This window comes from Oncorhynchus gorbuscha, linkage group LG19 (genome assembly GCF_021184085.1).
Source record: "Oncorhynchus gorbuscha isolate QuinsamMale2020 ecotype Even-year linkage group LG19, OgorEven_v1.0, whole genome shotgun sequence".
In the NCBI taxonomy this organism is placed as follows: domain Eukaryota; kingdom Metazoa; phylum Chordata; class Actinopteri; order Salmoniformes; family Salmonidae; genus Oncorhynchus; species Oncorhynchus gorbuscha.
In genome coordinates, this window is record NC_060191.1 from 21,090,355 (window position 1) to 21,111,773 (window position 21,419).

Here is a 21,419-nt window from a genome sequence, read left to right on the forward strand (position 1 = left end):
TAGGGACTGTCAATAACTTACGCAGTGCAAATGGACCAATATTTTAATGTTGCACATATTTTAGTTCTCGTTAAATGCTTTCAATTTTTGTATTTCTGAAATGTATAGTTTGTTAAAGGTTTTTAAGTCATTTTAAAATCTGGTGCTATTGACATTTAAAAATATTGTCCGGTGTACAGTAAATTGGGTAATTTACTATTGGTCCCTAACTGGCCCCATAGGGATACCATCAAACCAAATTGACCATGGGCATTACGATCAGATCACATGCAGCTGTGCCCCGAAATGATGATTACTTGGGTGCTGCCAGCTGTGAGCAGGCTTGAAATAAATCCAACCCAAATTAAATTGACAGTACCCTTCATTCCGTGACGTACCAATTTTTTCCCTATCATCTGACAAATCTCTGTTTTGGACGAGACTGACTTTACGACCAAAATGATCCTATTTACACTTTGTAGTCAATTTTCACAATCAAATAAATGTTTGACTTCCATCGATGCCACATAGGCTGTTTTCAAGTTGCTTTTCAGGGGCAGTCACTCTTTAAAACACGTACATTGCCCCAGTCTCTGCCCCTGACGTCTGCCTGTGTCGATCACATTAAATCCGATTTACCCCGGTTCTTCAATGTGACAAATAAAACAGTTGTGCACAAGGCGCAGTTTCCTGGCAGCTGTTGTGTTGTCCACTCAGGAGGGAGAGTGCTCTCAGGGGCCCGGAGAAGGGCCATTCCCTGTTTAGACTTCCTCCCTCCCTTCCTTCCTTGGCTCCTCACCTGGGCAGGACAGTAACAAGGAGGATAGGAGCAAGGGGCCCAACAGAGGAAAAACAGAGGTGGGCTGGGATTTAGGTGGTGGTGGTGACCATACTACAGCAACAAAAACAATTAGACCAGTGTTAATATTACATAGCTTGAAAGCCCTGAAGTTAAGATGAAAACAATGACCATAACGCATTCCCAAACACTGAGCCTTCTCTGAAAACTGGAATAGGTTTTTTGAAAACCCACAGCTAGACAGTTTATTATATTCAATTGAAATCTCCAAGGACAAGACATAATGACACACATAATGAAAGAGCCTTGCTGAAAGATGAGGGGAGATAAGTGCTGGTAAAAACAGAGTGTAGTAAACAAGTGTCTGTTTGAGCCTCTCCAGTGCTTCAAGGCTGAGTGTCTTGGCTGGCCCGGTGGTTGGTTCTCTCTAAGCCACCCCTCTATCGTCTCAAGGCCTGGGCACAGCCGGCTACATATGCTGCACTCAGACACACATGTACTGTAGGGAGCTATTGCCATGGGAACCAGCCCCTTTAGAACTACTTCCCCTCTCAGGAGAATAATAGACACCAATATCTCTATTTTCCTCTCTCCAAGGGCTAAGCTCTCGTCTCTGCCTTCTCCCTTCTCTCACTGCCTATAAGATCTTCTCTATAATTTCCTCCCAGTCTCTGACTTTCAGTTCTGTATTTTGCATTTGCTTTGTTTGACAGTCATTATCTTGATAAACTATGTATAATCTGATCTATTCACACTGGGCTTTATACAATACTCTGAACTCAACACATTTCTAAATCTATCATGGATAAACATAGCAAATGGATGAGTCAGATCATGGCCAGAGTGAATGGCACACAGCAAGAAGGAAAATAATCACGTGAAAGAGAAAAAGCCAGTTGATAATAGAAACATGAATTACTTTGTCATATTATGTTTTCCAAAACATAGGGATAAAGATTTCAAGGAACGTCTCATTGGTTTTTCATGCAAACTTGCTGGAGGCAGGCCATTTTTTTATTACAGCCAACTGAAGCCAAGTTTTGCTTTTCAGATACAGTATCGACAAGTCCTTGAACATTACTTGATCAATACCGATGCAATTCTTGACCACCCAGTCAATTTCCCTATCAAAGGGGGAGTTTTCTTCCTCGCTCAGCCACTACAAAACAAGTGAATATTCGATACCACCATGTTTTCCTTCCAGCAAAGGGACTTCTCTTAATATACATTCTTAAGTCATTTAAGGCTAAGCCAAAGGCTTGAATAAATTGGTCTCTTCGAAAGCCCATCCCTAAAGAAAGAAAAAGGAACAATCTTTGCCACAGATCATGTACCCAAGCATTTCAAAGGATATAGATGTGATGCTTATGCAAGAATATAATCCACTTAGACTGTCATCGCTGTCAGGAGAAGTGCAAAGAATTACCCCGTCGGCTAAGCTGTTTATCCAAAGGCCTAAAATATGGTGGGTAGGTACTTGTAGGGAGGGACATAGGGATACATACAGTATGTGTGGGATTGTGTGTGTAGAATCTTTCAATATGGAAATATTATTTCAGTAATTCTCAGTTTTGGTTCTTGTTTAAACTATGTTTCATTGGAAGATAGAACTAGGTTCAAGTACTTTACTGTAAAACGCAGGAAACTTGTAGACGAGTGGTCAATGTTTTCCTTTTCCCTCTGTGAATGTATGCACTGTACATGCTGTGGAGAGTAGAACATCAATTCAAGTTTAAATCAAGCAAGACTTGCCAATTCAATTCATATTCAACTCAGTACCAGAGAAATCTCTACACCCTGGTCCGGTAGCAAACATATGGGAACTGGATTCAAGTGGAAATTTGAACGGCAATGCAGCTGGACGACTGACGTCAATTTTCAGAAAATCTGTAAACATGACCAACTTTATGAAACGCACAATAGTGAGTTCCTAGTTATAGTTGGCCAGTTATATTTGGGTTGTGGCTAGTCTGTGATGCAGTAATTTGGGGGTTCCTGGTGAAAAGTATTTTCATCTGTGTGTGTGTGTGCTAGCTCGTGACCCAGCAAAAATAAAGGGTTAACAGCCCAGCACTCACAACCCACCAGCTGGAAATGATTAACAGTTCACTTAAACAGCACTCACAGAACTCTCTCTCTTCCTCACTCACTCCTTCCTTCTCTCTCTTCCTGTCTGTGTGCATTCCTCTCTCTTGCCCTCTTCTCCTTTCTCCCAACCTCTTATCCCTTCTCACGTCCTTCAACTCTCTACTTTTTCCCTCCCTCTCACTTTCTCTCACACTGGCAAAAACACACAGACACTCTCTCTCTCTCTCTCTGCAGTAGAGGCTATGGCTAAATCCTGTTTGTCAAGCACATCTTGAAATACCATCAGGGTTCAGTGATTGGAGCCAGGTAGACATTTTTGGCATTCTCACCCCTCTGGTGCCACACATGTGACTTCAAACCAACCAGCTCATTGATCTGCATGATTACTGCTCTGAGCATGAGCGGGTGTTTATGTGTGTGTACACATGTGTGTATGGGAGGAGTGTGGGTTGGTGATCAGGAGTTTCTTGTAAGGCATTGCACACAAGCCAAACTTGTGGCTTGCGGCATCCCTTGACTGTTACATGCCTCCTCATTAATCTGCCTCTGAACGTTGTTATGCTATAAACGACTAGAACACAAAGTTGTCTGTGACTTCTGTCCAAGGAGTTGTACAGTCTGTCTTTATCAGTGTCTTTTCCTATAGGCTACATATTTATTTTCTCAAGCCTTGAGAAATAAGGATGTAGACTAGTGGTAAACACATGCAGGTTAAAGTAGAAATACGAGGGATTTACCTGATCAGAAGCTGTTGACTACAGGATTTGGAAAGTTCACTGTTGAGATCAAGAGAAAGCCACTGGAACGGCTCCTCCAAAAATCACATACATTCTACTGACAGCAGAACAGCACAGCGCAACAGTCCACGCTCAGATCCTCTGCGATTCTTCACTCAGGTCCTGCCGATACAGCTCGAACTGAGGCTTTCGGTCAAATGAGGGAAAAAAAGACAGCGAGAAGACTCAAATCTGGATGGGATCAGTAGCTCCGCCAGCTTGTTCTATCCCCGCTAGAGGCTCACTAGCTAACCGTGCGCAGCAAACACTTTGAGCGCGTGCGTTTAAGTCATGCTCAAAGTATGCCTCGGCTATGTTCTGCAAGCTCAGGGAAACCACATCCTGTCACATATCAACCTCCCTCTCTCTCTCTCTTGTGATTGTCTGAAGCGACGGAGCGCTCTGACCCAACCTCTGTTCGGCACAGCCCCTCCGCCCCTCTATCTTTCCCTCTCACTCTCTTTCACTCACTCAAGGCTTCTCCGGGAGCCGCACCAGTTCCAGTCGACTGACTGAAGAATCCATCTGAGGATGAGGCTGGGGGGGAGGGTGAGGGAAGGAGGGAGAGGTGGGAAATGTCAGGGAGAGAGTGCGAAATAAAGAGAGGTGAGGAAGCAAGAACGGGTGTACAAGGAGTAAAAGTGGAAGAAAAGACAGGATGAATAATAAAAATTGTAATTTCAAAGAGAGATATAATATATTATACATACTAGTATATTCCTTGAGAATTTGTTGGGGTTGACTATGGGTAGGGTACAGGGTGTGAGGATGTTTTGGTGGGTAAGTTGTGTCAGCACTTCTATGGTGCTATACATATTTAATACGGCCCTGTCGAGGCCCACATCAGTTCACCCCAGTCTGTGAGAGGGACCACCGCTCTGGAGACTGACACAGAAACCCATGATGTTCACAGTACCGAACATTGAACGCAAAACAACAAGGGAAGGTGATTGCAACGTAACATGGAAGTCATTCTTCATACAGGTGCAGTGGTGGAAAAAGTACCCGATTGTCACACTTGAGTAAAAGGCAAGATAATTTAATAGAAAAAAGTGAGTCACCCAGTAAAATATTACTTTGGTAAAGGTTTTAAAGTATTTGGTTTTTATACTTAAGTATCAACATCAAATGTAATTGCTAAAATATACTTAAGTATCAAAAGTAAAAAGATAAATAATTTCAAATTCCTTATATTAAGCAAACCAGATGGTACAATGTGTTTTTAAATGTACGAATAGCCAGATACTCAACAACAACACTTACTTTGCAAAGGAAGCATTTGTGTTCAGTGAGACCGCCAGATCATAGGCAGTAGAGATGACCAGGTGTGTTCTCTTAATAACTGTGGGAATTTGACCATTTTCCTGTCCTGCTAAGCATTCAAAATATTACTTTTAGGTGCCAGGGAAAATGTATGGGGTAAAAAATACATCATATTCTTTAGGAATGTAGTGAAGTAAAAATAAAAGTTGTCCAAAATATAGGTAGTAAGGTACAGATACACCCCAAAACGACTTAAGTAGTACTTTAAAGCATATTTACTTAATTATGTAATTTACACCACTGTGCAGGTGGATGGGACAGATCAATTATGGGAGGTCAGCATTGGGTCTGCTGTGTACATTTATTTTTTATTTCACCTTTATTTAACCAGGTAGGCTAGTTGAGAACAAGTTCTCATTTGCAACTGCGACCTGGCCAAGATAAAGCAAAGCAGTTTGACACATACAACAACACAGAGTTACACATGGAATAAACAAACATACAATCAATAATACAGTAGGAAAATCTATATACACTTGAGTGCAAATGAGGTAGGATAAGAGAGGTAAGACAATAAATAGGCCACGGTGGCAAGGTAATTACAATATAGCAATTAAACACTGGAATGGTAGGATGTGCAGAGGATGAATGTGTGTAACAGTAAAACTTGAGTCTGTCCCCTCGCCCATACCCGGGCTTGAACCAGGGACCCTCTGCACACATCAACAACAGTCATCCACGAAGCATTGTTACTCATCGCTCCACAAAAGCCACATCCCTTGCAGAGCAAGGGGAACCACTACTTCAAGGTCTCAGAGCAAGTGACCTCACCAATTGAAACGCTATTTAGCGCAACACCGCTAACTAGCTAGCCATTTCACATCCGTTACATGTGCAAGTTGAGATACTGGGGTGCAAAGGACCAAGATAAATAAATAAATACAGTATGGGGAGGAGGTAGATTGGATGGGCAATTTACAGATGAGCTATGTACAGGTGCAGTGATCTGTGAGCTGCTCTGACAGCTGGTGCTAGTGAGGGAGATATGAATCTCCAGCTTCAGAGATTTTTGGAGTTCCAGTCATTGGCAGCAGAGAACTGGAAGGAGAGGCAACTTTGGGGGTGACCAGTTGATATATACCTGCTGGAGCGCGTGCGGGGATGCTGCTATGGTGACCAATGAGCTGAGATAAGGCGGGGCTTTACCTAGCAAAGATATATAGATGACCTGGAACCAGTGGGTTTGGCGACGAGTATGAAGCGAGGGCCAGCCAATGAGAGCATACAGGTTGTAGTGGTGGGTAGTATATGGGGCTTTGGTGACAAAACGGATGGCACTGTGATAGACTGCATACAATTTGTTGAGTAGAGAGTTCGAGGCTATTTTGTAAATGACATCGCCGAAGTCGAGGATCGGTAGGATGGTCAGTTTTACGAGGGTATGTTTGGCAACATGAGTGAAGGATGCTTTGTTGCGAAATAGGAAGCCGATTCTAGATTTCATTTTGGATTGGAGATGTTTAATGTGAGTCTGGAAGGAGAGTTAACAGTCTAACCAGACACCTAGGTATTTGTAGTTGTCCATATTTTCTAAGTCAGAACCGTCCAGAGTAGTGATGCTGGACGGGCGGGCAGGTGTGGGCTCTTGCATCATTGAGGAAACTATTCTCTCCTAGAGCAGCAAAAACATTGCTGGACAGTTCAGATATTGCCACCAGAATTAGCTACACACTGTTGTCTGAGTATTTTGTGTATTTCAGATGGAACCAATGCTTTTCCAATGGGAGTCATCAGTTAACGAATGACATAGTCCACCTTTTGATGGCTCAAATCGTCTGAAAATAGTTCTCTCGAAGTTGTACTTTTGATGGACAATGATGTATGTCATATACGATTCCATCCGTATTTGTGCGTCTCAGGCCTAATTGCTGAAATAAAGGACCAGAGGCGATGTCATTGCCCCGGAGAAGTCAGTAGAAAAGGGGAGCTTACATTGAATGCAGAAATCACAAGGACTCTCACATTTATCGCAAGTGAGTCATCACATTTGAGCTGACAAATTGGCTGAGAAGCTTTCCTTTGTCCAACTAGATGACAAATCGGAGTGCAAATAAAGTTGAGTTTGGCATTCAATATTCTGCTCTAAAATGTCTTTTGCGTTACTCATTGGAAATGTTATCAAAAAACATATATATTTTCCTTGCTGTGCACATGATAGCCTCATGATGCTCTTGGTCATAACAAGCTTATGAACTTGTCAGAACTCTCTCAATTGTTGTTAAAAATGACTTGTGTTACTTTTGATCATGGCCTGATATTTGAAAACTGCATGAAAAGCATATCCATGAGCATACTTCCATCCCAAGGAACATTTCTAGAAATACATTACATACAGTTGAAGTCAGAAGTTTACATACACCTTAGCCAAATACATTTAAACTCAGTTTTTCACAATTCCTGACTTTTAATCATAGTTAAAATTCCCTGTCTTAGGTCAGTTAGAATCACCACTTTATTTTAAGAATGTGAAATGTCAGAATAATAGTAGAGAATTATTTATTTCAGCTTAATTTCTTTCATCACATTCCCAGTGGGTCAGACGTTTACATACTAATTGAGTGTATTTGGTAGCATTGCCTTTAAATTGTTTAACTTTGGTCAAACGTTTCGGGTAGCCTTCCACAAGCTTCCCACAATAAGTTGGGTCAATTTTGGCCCATTCCTCCTGACAAAGCTGGTGTAACTGAATCAGGTTTGTAGGCCTCCTTGCTCGCACACACTTATTCAGTTCTGCCCACTAATTCTCTATAGGATTGAGGTCAGGGCTTTGTGATGGCCACCCCAATACCTTGACTTTGTTGTCCTTAAGCCATTTTGCCACAACTTTGGAAGTATACTTGTGGTCATTGTCCATTTGGAAGACCCATTTGCGACCAAGCTTTAACTGATATCTTGAAATGTTGCTTCAATGTATCCACATCATTTTCCCTCCTCATGATGCCATCTATTTTGTGAAGTGCACCAGTCCCGCCTGCAGCAAAGCACCCCCACAACATGATTTTGTCACCCCCGCGCTTCACGGTTGGGATGGTGTTCTTCGGCTTACAAGCCTCCCCCTTTTTCCTCGAACCATAACAATGGTCATTATGGCCAAACAGTTCTATTTTAGTTTCATCCGACAAGAGGACATTTGTCCAAAAAGTACCATCTTTGTCCCCATGTGCAGTTGCAAACCGTAGTCTGGCTTTTTCATGGCGGTTTTGGAGCAGTGGCTTCTTCCTTGCTGAACGGCCTTTGAGGTTATGCCAATATAGGACTCGTTTTACTGTGGATATAGATACTTTTTTATCCGTTTCCTCCAGTATCTTCACAAGGTCCTTTGCTGTTGTTCTGGGATTTATTTGCACTTTTCGCACCAAAGTACGTTCATCTCTAGAAGACAGAAGGCGTCTCCTTCCTGAGCTGTAAGATGGCTGCATGGTCCCATGGTGTTTATACTGGCATACTATTGTTTGTACAGATGAACGTGGTACCTTTAGGCGTTTTGAAATTGCTCCCAAGGATGAACCAGACTTGTGGAGGTCTACCATTTTTTTTCTGAGGTTTTGGCTGATTTCTTTTGATTTTGCCATGATGTCAAGCAAAGAGGCACTGAGTTTGAAGGTAGGCCTTGAAATACATCTACAGGTACTTGGGGATGTATTTCCAGGCTGTTTAAAGGCACAGCCAAATTAGTGTATGTAAACTTTTGACCCACTGGAATTGAGATACAGTGAATTATAAGTTAAATAATCTGTCTGTAAACAATTGTTGGAAAAGTGACTGTGTCCTAACCGACTTGCCAAAACTATAGTTTGTTAAAAATACATTTGTGGAGTGGTTGAAAAACGAGTTTTAATGACTCCAACCTAAGTGTATGCAAACTTGCGACTTCAACTGTACATCTCACAGCATTTCTGGACAAAAATTATCATACAACATCACCGTTATGCTTAGAACATTGTGAGAGCTTCTGAAAGCATTATCTGGAAAGCCATTCTGCAATTGAAAGAATCCTGGCCTCAGCCCATTTCTTTGAACAATAGGGCAACCGGTTGATCATTTTTGAGACTATAGTTGTATGCTCAAAACAGGGCACTTTCATCCAAGGGCATACACTTCTCCCAGTGGTGTTGGGCCTCAGTCAGAAGGCAACCATTTCTTCGGGCCACAAATTAATGATGCCTCTGTTGAAAGCTTGAGATTTTCTCTTCTACTACACAACAGGAGCCTTATTAGAGTTCAAACTTAGCCCTTGAAAGCAAGAATAGGAGCTGCAAACACACATCTTGTTCCGGGCTACACGCATCCAATTTAATATGTCATATTTAGCATTGAAGTACGTTTTACAGGTAAAGGTGACATTGGATGAAAAATTGTTCCAGGAGTATTACACTGCCCTTGGAGAAGATTTCAAGCACCACGTAATACACAACACTGATGGTAAAGGTTAGGTAGCTGTTTTCCCCCTTGTTATAAGTCACAACTGAAATCAAAAGCAGCCAGTCTGCCAGAATAGCTCCTTTACTGAAGCCTGAAGAACAGTAATGATCTTCCACAGTGTAGTTGCCACGGTGTTTAGTTTTGGGTAATCAGTTCATAATCTGTCAAAAATAATAATGTTGAGAACAAAGGACATTTGCATGATGTCATCAGAGTGAATGCTTGGGTGGTGTTATTATGTTAATACTTGTCTGTAACCCTACTGGCATTTTCCCACTGATACACTGAAACCATTCAAATGGGATAGCATCACCTAGCTTTAGCCGTAGCTTTGTGCATGCTGGTGTTTCATTAATTAATGCTTTATACAAGAGTCATACTCAAAATAAGTCTAAAGAAATTGCTTAGATGGAACTTTGTGTCATTGTAGCATGACTATGAACACTTGAGAAATTGCGTTGAGATTAATAAACATGATCAAATAAATATCCAGATTCACACGTTGAATTTTCAAATTATTGCGCTAACTTGAAATGTAACAGTTCATTTGCTAGATTTTAAACAGAGAAACATAATGATGAGAACTCCAAAGAAACATTTGGAACATATTGGAAATGTAACTAGGGTTTATTGACTGAGAGTACTTTAACAAAAACAAAGGAATTCATAAGGCTTTTGCTTGCACTATACAGGTTCAGTGGACCCACTTATTGTATGGGATGACTTTAGAGGCCATTCAAATAAATATTCATCCCATAAAACAAAAATGGTATTGGTCAATGGAGAAAAGACTTACAACAGAAATAGAAAACCTAACATTACACATCAATGGTATTGATACATGTATTACAGAAGCACTGCATACTATAGACACAAAACAAATGAAGTTTGAAGAATTTAATCAGGAAAGATCAAGTTTCACTTATGTAAAGAAAACTGAGCAAATTGGATGGAGAACAACAATATATATTATCACACAAAAAATGACCTACAGAAAATAGTTAAACATTGGAGAAATCCTTCTCACCAAGGGAGATTTTGAATGAGGAAGTAAAATATTGTAAATATATGTTCTATTGTCAAGTTCATGCAACCTTGCTTCACGATGAGTTGTGATATCCTTCTACTATTTAAAAAAAATGTATGTGACAAAAAACAAGATTCTTGGGAAAGTCTAATTACACAAAATTAATTATCGATGCAATTGATTCATTTCAGATGGGTAAAACCCCTAGCCTCGGTGACATTCCAATAGAGAGATAAACATTTCATGAACTACTGAAAGATCCATTACTATCATGTTTTAATTACTCGTATATAAATGGCAAACTGTCAGACACAAAAAAAGAGGGACCGATGTCTCTCCTACTGAAGCAGGAACCACCAGGGGGCAGTACAAAGTACAAAATTGGAGGCACCCCACCATTCAATGTGGCAAAGCAAAAATATTGACAACATGTATCAAATTGATCAGAAATACAGTGTAGACATTATTAATGTTGTAAATAACTATTGTAGCTGGAAGCAGCAGATTTTTATGGAATATCTACATAAGCATACAGAGGCTCATTATCAGCAACCATCACTCCTGTGTTCCAATGGCACGTTGTGCTAGCTAATCCAAGTTTATCAATTTACCCTCCTCTCCTCCCTCTCTGCATCCCTTGACTCTCTATGTCCCCTATCCTCCAGGCCGGCTCGGTCCTCCCCTCCCGCTCCGTGGCTCGATGACTCATTGCGAGCTCACAGAACAGGGCTCCGGGCAGCCGAGCGGAAATGGAGGAAAACTCGCCTCCCTGCGGACCTGGCATCCTTTCACTCCCTCCTCTCTACATTTTCCTCCTCTGTCTCTGCTGCTAAAGCCACTTTCTACCACGCTAAATTCCAAGCATCTGCCTCTAACCCTAGGAAGCTCTTTGCCACCTTCTCCTCCCTCCTGAATCCTCCGCCCCCTCCCCCTCCTCCCTCTCTGCAGATGACTTCGTCAACCATTTTGAAAAGAAGGTCGACGACATCCGATCCTCGTTTGCTAAGTCAAACGACACCGCTGGTTCTGCTCACACTGCCCTACCCTGTGCTCTGACCTCTTTCTCCCCTCTCTCTCCAGATGAAATCTCGCGTCTTGTGACGGCCGGCCGCCCAACAACCTGCCCGCTTGACCCTATCCCCTCCTCTCTTCTCCAGACCATTTCCGGAGACCTTCTCCCTTACCTCACCTCGCTCATCAACTCATCCCTGACCGCTGGCTACGTCCCTTCCGTCTTCAAGAGAGCGAGAGTTGCACCCCTTCTGAAAAAACCTACACTCGATCCCTCCGATGTCAACAATTACAGACCAGTATCCCTTCTTTCTTTTCTCTCCAAAACTCTTGAACGTGCCGTCCTTGGCCAGCTCTCCCGCTATCTCTCTCTGAATGACCTTCTTGATCCAAATCAGTCAGGTTTCAAGACTAGTCATTCAACTGAGACTGCTCTCCTCTGTATCACGGAGGCGCTCCGCACTGCTAAAGCTAACTCTCTCTCCTCTGCTCTCATCCTTCAAGATCTATCGGCTGCCTTCGATACTGTGAACCATCAGATCCTCCTCTCCACCCTCTCCGAGTTGGGCATCTCCGGCGCGGCCCACGCTTGGATTGCGTCCTACCTGACAGGTCGCTCCTACCAGGTGGCGTGGCGAGAATCTGTCTCCTCACCACGCGCTCTCACCACTGGTGTCCCCCAGGGCTCTGTTCTTGGCCCTCTCCTATTCTCGCTATACACCAAGTCACTTGGCTCTGTCATAACCTCACATGGTCTCTCTTATCATTGCTATGCAGACGACACACAATTAATCTTCTCCTTTCCCCCTTCTGATGACCAGGTGGCGAATCGCATCTCTGCATGTCTGGCAGACATATCAGTGTGGATGACGGATCACCACCTCAAGCTGAACCTCGGCAAGACGGAGCTGCTCTTCCTCCCGGGAAGGACTGCCCGTTCCATGATCTCGCCATCACGGTTGACAACTCCATTGTGTCCTCCTCCCAGAGCGCCAAGAACCTTGGCGTGATCCTGGACAACACCCTGTCGTTCTCAACCAACATCAAGGCGGTGGCCCGTTCCTGTAGGTTCATGCTCTACAACATCCGCAGAGTACGACCCTGCCTCACACAGGAAGCGGCGCAGGTCCTAATCCAGGCACTTGTCATCTCCCGTCTGGATTACTGCAACTCGCTGTTGGCTGGGCTCCCTGCCTGTGCCATTAAACCCCTTCAACTCATCCAGAACGCCGCAGCCCTTCTGGTGTTCAACCTTCCCAAGTTCTCTCACGTCACCCCGCTCCTCCGTTCTCTCCACTGGCTTCCAGTTGAAGCTCGCATCCGCTACAAGACCATGGTGCTTGCCTACGGAGCTGTGAGGGGAACGGCACCTCAGTACCTCCAGGCTCTGATCAGGCCCTACACCCAAACAAGGGCACTGCGTTCATCCACCTCTGGCCTGCTCGCCTCCCTACCACTGAGGAAGTACAGCTCCCGCTCAGCCCAGTCAAAACTGTTCGCTGCCCTGGCCCCCCAATGGTGGAACAAACTCCCTCACGACGCCAGGACAGCGGAGTCAATCACCACCTTCCGGAGACACCTGCAACCCCACCTCTTTAAGGAATACCTAGGATAGGATAAGTAATCCCTCTCACCCCCCCCCTAAGTTTTAGATGCACTATTGTTAAGTGACTGTCCCACTGGATGTCATAAGGTGAATGCACCAATTTGTAAGTCGCTCTGGATAAGAGTGTCTGCTAAATGACTTAAATGTAAATGTAAATGTAATGTAAAAGGTAAATTGATCATCAGAAAAACCTTTTGCAATTATGTTAGCACGGCTGAACACTGCTGTGGCATTTAAAGAAGCAATAAAACAGGCCTTCTTTAGACTGGTTGAGTATCTGGAGCATCAGCATTTGTGGGTTCAATTACAGGCTCAAAATGGCCAGAAACAAATAACTTTCTTCTGAAACTCATCAGTCTATTCTTGTTCTGAGAAATGAAGGCTATTCCATGCGAGAAATTGCCAAGAAACTGAAGATCTGGTACAGCGCTGTGTACTACTCTCTCCACAGAACAGCGCAAACTAGCTCTAATCAGAATAGAAAGGAGTGGGAGGCCTAGGCGCACAACTTAGCAAGAGGACAAGTACATTAGAGTGTTGAGTTTGACAAACAGATGCCTCACAAGTCCTCAAGTGTATATTATTTGCAATAATTCGTCTTTTGACCAATCACATCAAACTTTTCACACCAGATCTTTTTCAGAACTTATCTGATTGGGTAAAATAACAATTAGTGAAAAAAATATCAGAATTGGTCTGCCTGTGTAAATGTAGCCTAAGAGAGGCACATCCACTTTTCAAAATAGAGCCTTTTGCCATTATACATATTTAAAACCAACCATTTCAGGTGGCTTGACAATGAAACCCTATTTAAAGTGTCCTCCTTTTAAAATTAAGGCATACAGAGTTGGTTCCAATTCCAATTTCACCCTCCAGAAGAGGCAGAACCAATATTACAGCTAAACTCCAATATACTTGTCACGATCGTTTAGAGAAGGATTGGACCGAGGTGCAGCGTGGTAGGGGTGCATTTTACTTTTATTTGATGAACACCAAAATATAAACAACCGTAACGTTCTGCAGGCTACACAGTAACTATACAAAATCAAGATCCCACAAAATAAGGTGGGAAAAAGGCTGCCTATGTATGATCCCCAATCAGAGACAACGATAGACAGCTGCCTCTGATTGGGAACCATACCAGGCCAAACAAAGAAATAGTAAAACTAGAATGCCCACCCAAATCACACCCCGACCTAACCAAATAGAGAAATAAAAAGTCTTTCTAAGGTCAGGGCGTGACAATACCGATAGAAGAAAGACCCATTTATTGGAGGAAAAAATGTATAAGGAAGGTATCATTATGAATGATATTGTAAATAAGGATGGTAGAATTGTCACAATAACAATTAACAAAGTTGTATGGAAATGTACAGTATGTTCAATACAAAACAACTCATCACATCTCTGCCACAAAAAAATGGAAGAAGCAATTACTCAAAAGAGAAAGGAATGAATTGGTTTGTCTGCCTCCAATGAAAAACCATGCATGACTTAAAAAGAAGAGTATAAATTGTCAAATGTATCAGTTTCACTTAAGGTCAAGAGGTTTGACAACTATGCCACATAAAATTCAAGCTATTTGGGAAGAGATTTGATGTCCCAATACCATGGCATCGGATTTATGAACTGATATACAAAACAAATGACGCATTAATCCATCACAGTAAAATAGATGGATGTATTGCCAAAGGGAAAAGGAACATTGTAGTGTTCTGGGAAAGATGGCTGAGGGTTGGAATTAAGATTCAAATGCACAGTATATGTGAGTCAAAATAGCTTTCGGTAGCAGTAGAAGATAAATTGTTGTCGATTGGTGAATAATTGCCATTTTGGAGTCACTTTTATTGTAAGTAAGAATATAAGATATGTCTGAACATTTCTACATTAATGTGGATAGCCTCTAACCTTCTCACTCACCACTATTCATTCAAAATAAATCATGGCATTATCAGGATTCATTTAGAAGTGTTCAGGGACTACGACAAAGTGCTTTCATTTCTAAACTGTAAAACAGATATGCATGAAAATACCCTCAAAAAGGTGACATCGTGTTCTGTTGCCTCATGAAACATTTGATCTAATCTCCAAAATGTAGAGCCAAATTGTACATTTCTGCTTCACTGTCCAAATACATATGGAGGAGAGTGTATCTGCCTCATCCTTTTTATAAGTGAGACTGCCCTCTAGTGTTTATTACTGAAGGTGCAGCATCACATGGCTGCAGTGTTCAAGAGACAAATGGAACTGTACAGTCTGAGAGTCTGAGGATAGTTTAATACCTATAGGTCATGCAACTATGTGTGAGGGGTGGGGGGGTGGGTGGGGGGGTCAGGGATGAAATATTATTTAAAAGGGGCAATCAGGGATTGGTATATCCATTTTAGGACTTGTATATAACTTATAAAATGGCTTGTGATTTTATTTAATCTGTTTTACCACATCAGGACCAAAAATAGAACAATTTCCAGAATCTGAAAATGACCCAGTTCTTCCATGGCACACTGTTGGGGCGAATGACTCTGAACTTAGTCCCAAGTCGTTATATATATAATTTTTTTCTTGTGCATTTTGCTCTTATCCTCATGACTCCTGCATGCTTTGTTGACTACGAACTTTCTTTAACCAACCGTGGGACAGACTATGTTTGTTCCCACACTTGGGACTATGACTCTCTATTGGTTACAGACTTTTGGCCTCCCATCCTATTCTAACCACCTCTCGCCGGCTTTGATTTCATGTTGCCTGATGAAATTGCTGTACAATACGATCTTGTTGCCATCTGATGCACATTCAGATGTCATAAATCAGCACTGCAGAACTCTCCCTGTCCTCTGCCGTGCCATGATTGTATTACTGAGTATGATATCTGGAAATGTGCATGTACACCCTGGCCCATCTACCGTTGCTAGCCCCAATTCTGACTTGTGCTCTGATATCTGCTTCGCTGATTTCTGCTCTCGTAAAAGCATGTGTTTTCTGCACATTAACGCTAGAAGCTTATTACCTAAAATGGCTCAATTGAAAGTGTGTGTTCACAGCTCCAATGTGTTGGTCATTACTGAGATGTGGTTAAGGAAGAGTGTTTTGAATACTGATGTTAACCTTTCTGGTTATAACCTTTTTCGGCAATACAGATCTTCCAAAGGTGGGGGAGTGGCAATTTTTACCAAGGATCACCTTCAGTACACGGTTGTCTCCACCAAGTCTGTCCGAAAACAATTTGACTTGCTGGCCTGTGTTTGTAATGGCTGCTCAGTGAAACAACCTGTCCTGATTGGTCATAGACACTTGCTAAAAATCTTTAAGGAGCAAGCCTTCCTTCATGAACTGGCCTCTGTAAAATTGTACAGAATCAGCTTGATCCCCTCTGTCAAAGACACTTGGGCCTTTATTTTTATTTATTTTTTCAGTGGTATTTTAGTGGTACTTTCAGTGGTATTGTTAACGAAGAAAATTAGAATTAAAAACACTTCTGGGCCTTGTTCGACCATGATCTTGCAGAGTTACTTAATCTCAAGAATTGCATTTTGCAAAAGGCTCGGCACACGCATTCTCAGGCTGACTGGCTCTCGTTCAGGCAAATGAGTAATAAGCACACTCAGGCCAAAGTTACTTTAAGGAGAAGTTCGCTCTCTGTGGGTCTAACCCCAAGAAGTTCTGGAGAAAGGTTAAAGACCTGGAGAATAAACCCTCCTCTTCACAGCTGCCCATGTCCCTTAATGTTGATGATGTGGTTTTACTGACAAGGAGCACATGGCTGAGCTCTTTAATCACTTCATTAAGACAGGATTCCTATTTGACTCAGCCATGCAACCTTGCAAATATCCTCCTCTCCCACCCCTTCAAATGTGACTATTCCTGATGCTTCTTCCCCCTGCCCATTGACAAAGTTTCCAGGTGTTAAAGGAGTCAAAGAGTCCCAGGTGCTAAAGGAGCTCCTGAAACTTGACCCCAAAAAACCATCTGGGTCAGATGGCTTAGACCCTTTCTTCTTTAAGGTTGCTGCCACTATCATTGCCAAGCCTATCTCCAACCTTTTTAACCCGTCTCTCCTTTCTGGGGATGTTCCCATTGCTTGGAAGGCAGCCACAGTTTGTCCTTTATTTAAAGGGAGAGATCAAGCTGATCCTAACTGTTAGAGGCATATTTCTATTTTGCCCTGTTTATCAAAAGTGTTGGAAAAACTTGTCAATTATCAACTGAGTGGGTTTCTTGATGTCTATAGTATTCCCTCTGGTATGCAATCTGGTTTCTGCTCAGGTTATGGATGTGTCACTGCAACCTTAAAGGTCCTCAATAATGTCACCATTGCCCTTGATTCGTAGCAATGTTGTGCTGCTATTTTTATTGACTTGGTCAAAGCTTTTGATACGGTAGACCATTCCATTCCTGTGGGCCGGCTAAGGAGTATTGGTGTCTCTGAGGGGTCTTTGTCCTGGTTTGCTAACTACCCGTTTCAAAGAGTGTAGTGTATAAAGTCAGAAAATCTGCTGTCTCAGCCACTGCCTGTCACCAAGGGAGTACCCCAAGGATCAATCCTAGGCCCCACGCTCTTCTCAATTTACATCAACAACATAGCTCAAGCAGTAGGAATCTCTCTCATCCATTTATATGCAGATGATACAGTCTTATACTCAGCTGGCCCCTGCCCAGATTTAGTGTTAAATGCACTACAAACAAGCTTTCCCTACCCTTAATCTCGTTCTGAATACCTCAAAAACAAAGATCAAGTGGTTTGGTAAGAAGAATGCCCATCTCCCCACAGGTGTGATTACTAACTCTGAGGGTTTTAGAGCTTGAGGTAGTCACCTCATACAAGTAATTGGGAGAATGGCTAGACGGTACACTGTCCTTTTCTCAGCACATATCAAAGCTGCAGGCTAAAGTTAAATCTAGACTTGGTTTCCTCTATCGTAATTGCTCCTCTTTCACCCCAGCTGCCAAACTACCCCTGATTCAGATGACCATCCTACCCATGCTAGATTACAGAAACATAATTTATAGATCGGCAAGTACTGTAAGGGTGCTCTCGAGGGCTAGATGTTCTTTACCATTCGGCCATCAGATTTGCCATCAATGCTCCTTATAGGACACATCACTGCACTCTATGCTCCTCTGTAAACTGGTCATCTCTGTATACTCGTCGCAAGACCCAATGGTTGATGCTTATTTCTAAAACCCTCTTAGGCCTCACTCCCCCCTATCTGAGATATCTACTGCAGACCTCATCCTCCACATTCAATACCCATTCTGCCAGTCACATTCTGTTAAAGGTCCCCAAAGCACACACATCCTTGGGTCGCTCGTCTTTTCAGTTTGCTGCAGTTAGCGACTGGAACGAGCTCCAACACACAAACTGGACAGTTTTATCTCAATCTCTTCATTCAAAGGCGCAATCATGGACACTCTTACTGACAGCTGTGGCTGCTTTGCGTGGTGTATTGTTGTCTCTACCTTCTTTCCCCTTGTGCTGTTGTCTGTGCCCAATAATGAATGTACCATGCTTTGTGCTGCTACCATGTTGTGTTGCTACCATGTTGTTGTAATGCTGTGTTGCCACCATTCTGTGTTGTCATGTGTTGCTGCCTTGCTATGTTGTTGTCTTAGGTCTCTCTTTATGTAGTGTTGTGTTGTCTCTCCTGTCGTGATGTGTGTTTTTCCCCATATTTATATATATATATATATATTTTCTTCCCATCCCCACAGGAGGCCTTTTGCCTTTTGGTAGGCTGTCATTGTAAATAAGAATTTGTTCTAAACTGACTTGCCTTGTTAAATAAAGGTTAAATAAAAAAATACAAATCAAATGGCCTGCAAACTCACCAGACATATCACCCATTGAGCATGTTTGGGATGCTCTTGATCCACACGTACGACAGCATGTTCCAGTTCCCGCCAGTATCCAGCAACTTCGCACAGCCATTGAAGAGGAGTGGGACAACATTCAATGGGCCACAATCAACAGCCTGATTAACTCAATGTGTAGGAGATGTGTCGCGCTACATGAGGAAAATGGTCACAACAGATACAGACTGGTTCTGATCCATACCCCTACTTTTTTAAAAGGAATCTATGACCAACAGATGCATATCTGTATTCCCAGTCATGTGAAATCCATAGATTAGGGTGTAATGAATGTACTTCAATTGACCGATTTCCTTATATGAACTGTAACTCAGTAAAATCTTTGAAATTGTTGCATGTTGCAACAACAACATTTTATTCAGTACATTTAGGTCAGAGAGCATACATTGTATTTGCTGCACCCAGACATGTATAGTATGTAGAGAGGAACACCCAGTTAAATATACAAACATCACAAGTGTTCTTGACAGAAGTGAATGAGGGTAAGGTGATATGACATCAAAAGACACGACGTGGGTGTTTGATTTCGGCATATTCTCTCATTTTTTTAAAGTAAGTGGTTAGCATGTTTTGTTATAGCCTCAAACCTTCTCACTCACCATTATTCATTCAAAAGAGACCATGGTATTATCAGGATTCATTTAGAAGTGTTCAGGAACTAGATAAAGGGTTTCATTTCTAACCTGTAAATCAGACATGCATGAAAATACCCTCAAAAGGGTGACATCCTGTTCTGTTACCTCATGAGACATTTGATCTAAAATCCTAAATGTACATTTCTGCATCACTGTCCAAATACATATTGAGGAGAGTGTATCTGCCTCATCCTTTTTATAAGTGAGAATTATACTGAAGGTACAGCCTCACATGGCTCAAATAGTCAAGAGACACTGAACAAAAGGAACTGTGCAGTCTGAGAGTCCGAGGATAGTTTAATATCTATAGGTCATACAACTGTGTGTGAGGGGGGGGGGCGGGCGGGGGGTCAGGGATTACAGTTTTTTTACATCACTAACATCCTTTTGTCCAATCTGTAGTCACATTTTCAAAACTGTAAACACAATTAGCACAACATTAGCACACAACAACGTCTGTTGTGGACCATACCATTAACACAATTCATGTTGTTAACACAGAATATGCAGTGAATTAACACATTTCTAAAATGCTTACATTTTCTTTACATACAAGCTTACCCAATACCAAAGTTATGCATCTTTCTTGTCTTATTTACAAATGCTTGCACATACGATGCCAGAAATGAAGATCTAATGTTCAAAACCTTAAATATAGTATAAAGCGTCTACTTCTGCAACAACAGCATCTCAAAAGCTATATTGAAACAGCTGATAAGCATTTTGAATGAACAGATCATTGAAACATTGAGAAATAGCTGATTTACTGTCAGTTGTGTAAGATAGACCAACCACAGCTGATTCCAATCTCAATCAAAGACATAGCCAGGTGTTGAAGTTCTTTCAATTACAAGGACATACACAGTAAAAAGGGGACTCTTTTGATTTATTTTGTTCAGTGTGTATACAGAATAATAAAGAGGAGCAGAGAGAGAAAACAATGTCTGGACCAGGGAGAGGAGTAGCTGGACCAGGGAGAGGAGTAGCTTGACCAGGCACAGGAGTAGTTGGACCAGGGAGAGTAGTAGTTGGACCAGGGAGAGGTGTCAGGATTTGGCCAGGGTTGTTCCGGTTTTTGGTCACTAGATGCCCCCATTGTGCCTTTTGACCTTTTGTTTTCCCTTGATCCCCATTATTATTTGCACCTGTGCCTCGTTTCCCCTGATTGTATTTAAACCCTTTGTTTTCCTCTGTTCTTTGCTCTGTGTTTGTATGTTAGCACCCAGCCCTAGTACTCTGAGAACTCTTGTTGATCCCGGTGGACTCTCTTGTGGAATTCTGTTTTTTGTTCTTGTTTGTTTGTTTTTTGAGTATCTTTTGAGGCTTTTTGTGCTTTACCTTCCACCTTGTGGATTTACCTTTTTGTCTTGGAGGATTACCTTTGTTCTTGTAGGATTCCTTTTGAGGTTGTGGAGTTACATGTTTTCCTGAAGAAATTCACTTTTTTACTTCATTAAATACACCGTCTCAAGTACTGCTGTGTCTGCCTCATCTTCTGGGTTCTGCCGACTATTCATGGCTCATGGTTGGTTAAGTGACTGTTTCTCACTCTGGAGACCCGGGTTCGTAACCGGGTCCTGACAGAAACACAGAGCCAAAAATGAACCCAGAGGCAGCCAGTTCCCAGGACCTTGTTGCCATGCTGTCCCACCACCAGGAGACTGTCCAACGCCACAAAGCCTCCCTGGTTCAGCAAGAGGCCTTAATGGCTAGACATTCTCATCTTCTGTCGGAGATGCTGACTTCCATAAAGCAGATATCTGATCGACTTACCCCGGCAACAGTTCCCGTCCCAGTACCTCAGATTCACGTACCCATGGCAGTTAACCCTCTGGCTGAACCTCGTCTTCCACCTCCCCAACGGTTCTCAGGTGATCCAAGTGCT

At 42.3% G+C, this 21,419-nt stretch overlaps 1 protein-coding gene across 3 annotated transcripts in view; it reads right to left on the minus strand.

The window, feature by feature from the left end:
• LOC124005417 (raftlin-like) overlaps positions 1–4,135 on the minus strand; it is a 69,934-nt gene extending 65,799 nt beyond the window's left edge. Inside the window, exon 1 of one of the 3 annotated variants that reach the window (XM_046314662.1) lies at positions 3,604–4,135. The gene's annotated coding sequence lies outside the window, so the exon portion shown is untranslated. Of the gene's footprint in view, positions 1–2,402; positions 2,455–3,603 lie in introns of those variants that run through there. The other 2 variants (XM_046314660.1, XM_046314661.1) reach the window with 2 other exon arrangements.
• Between the last annotated feature and the right edge of the window lie 17,284 nt (positions 4,136–21,419).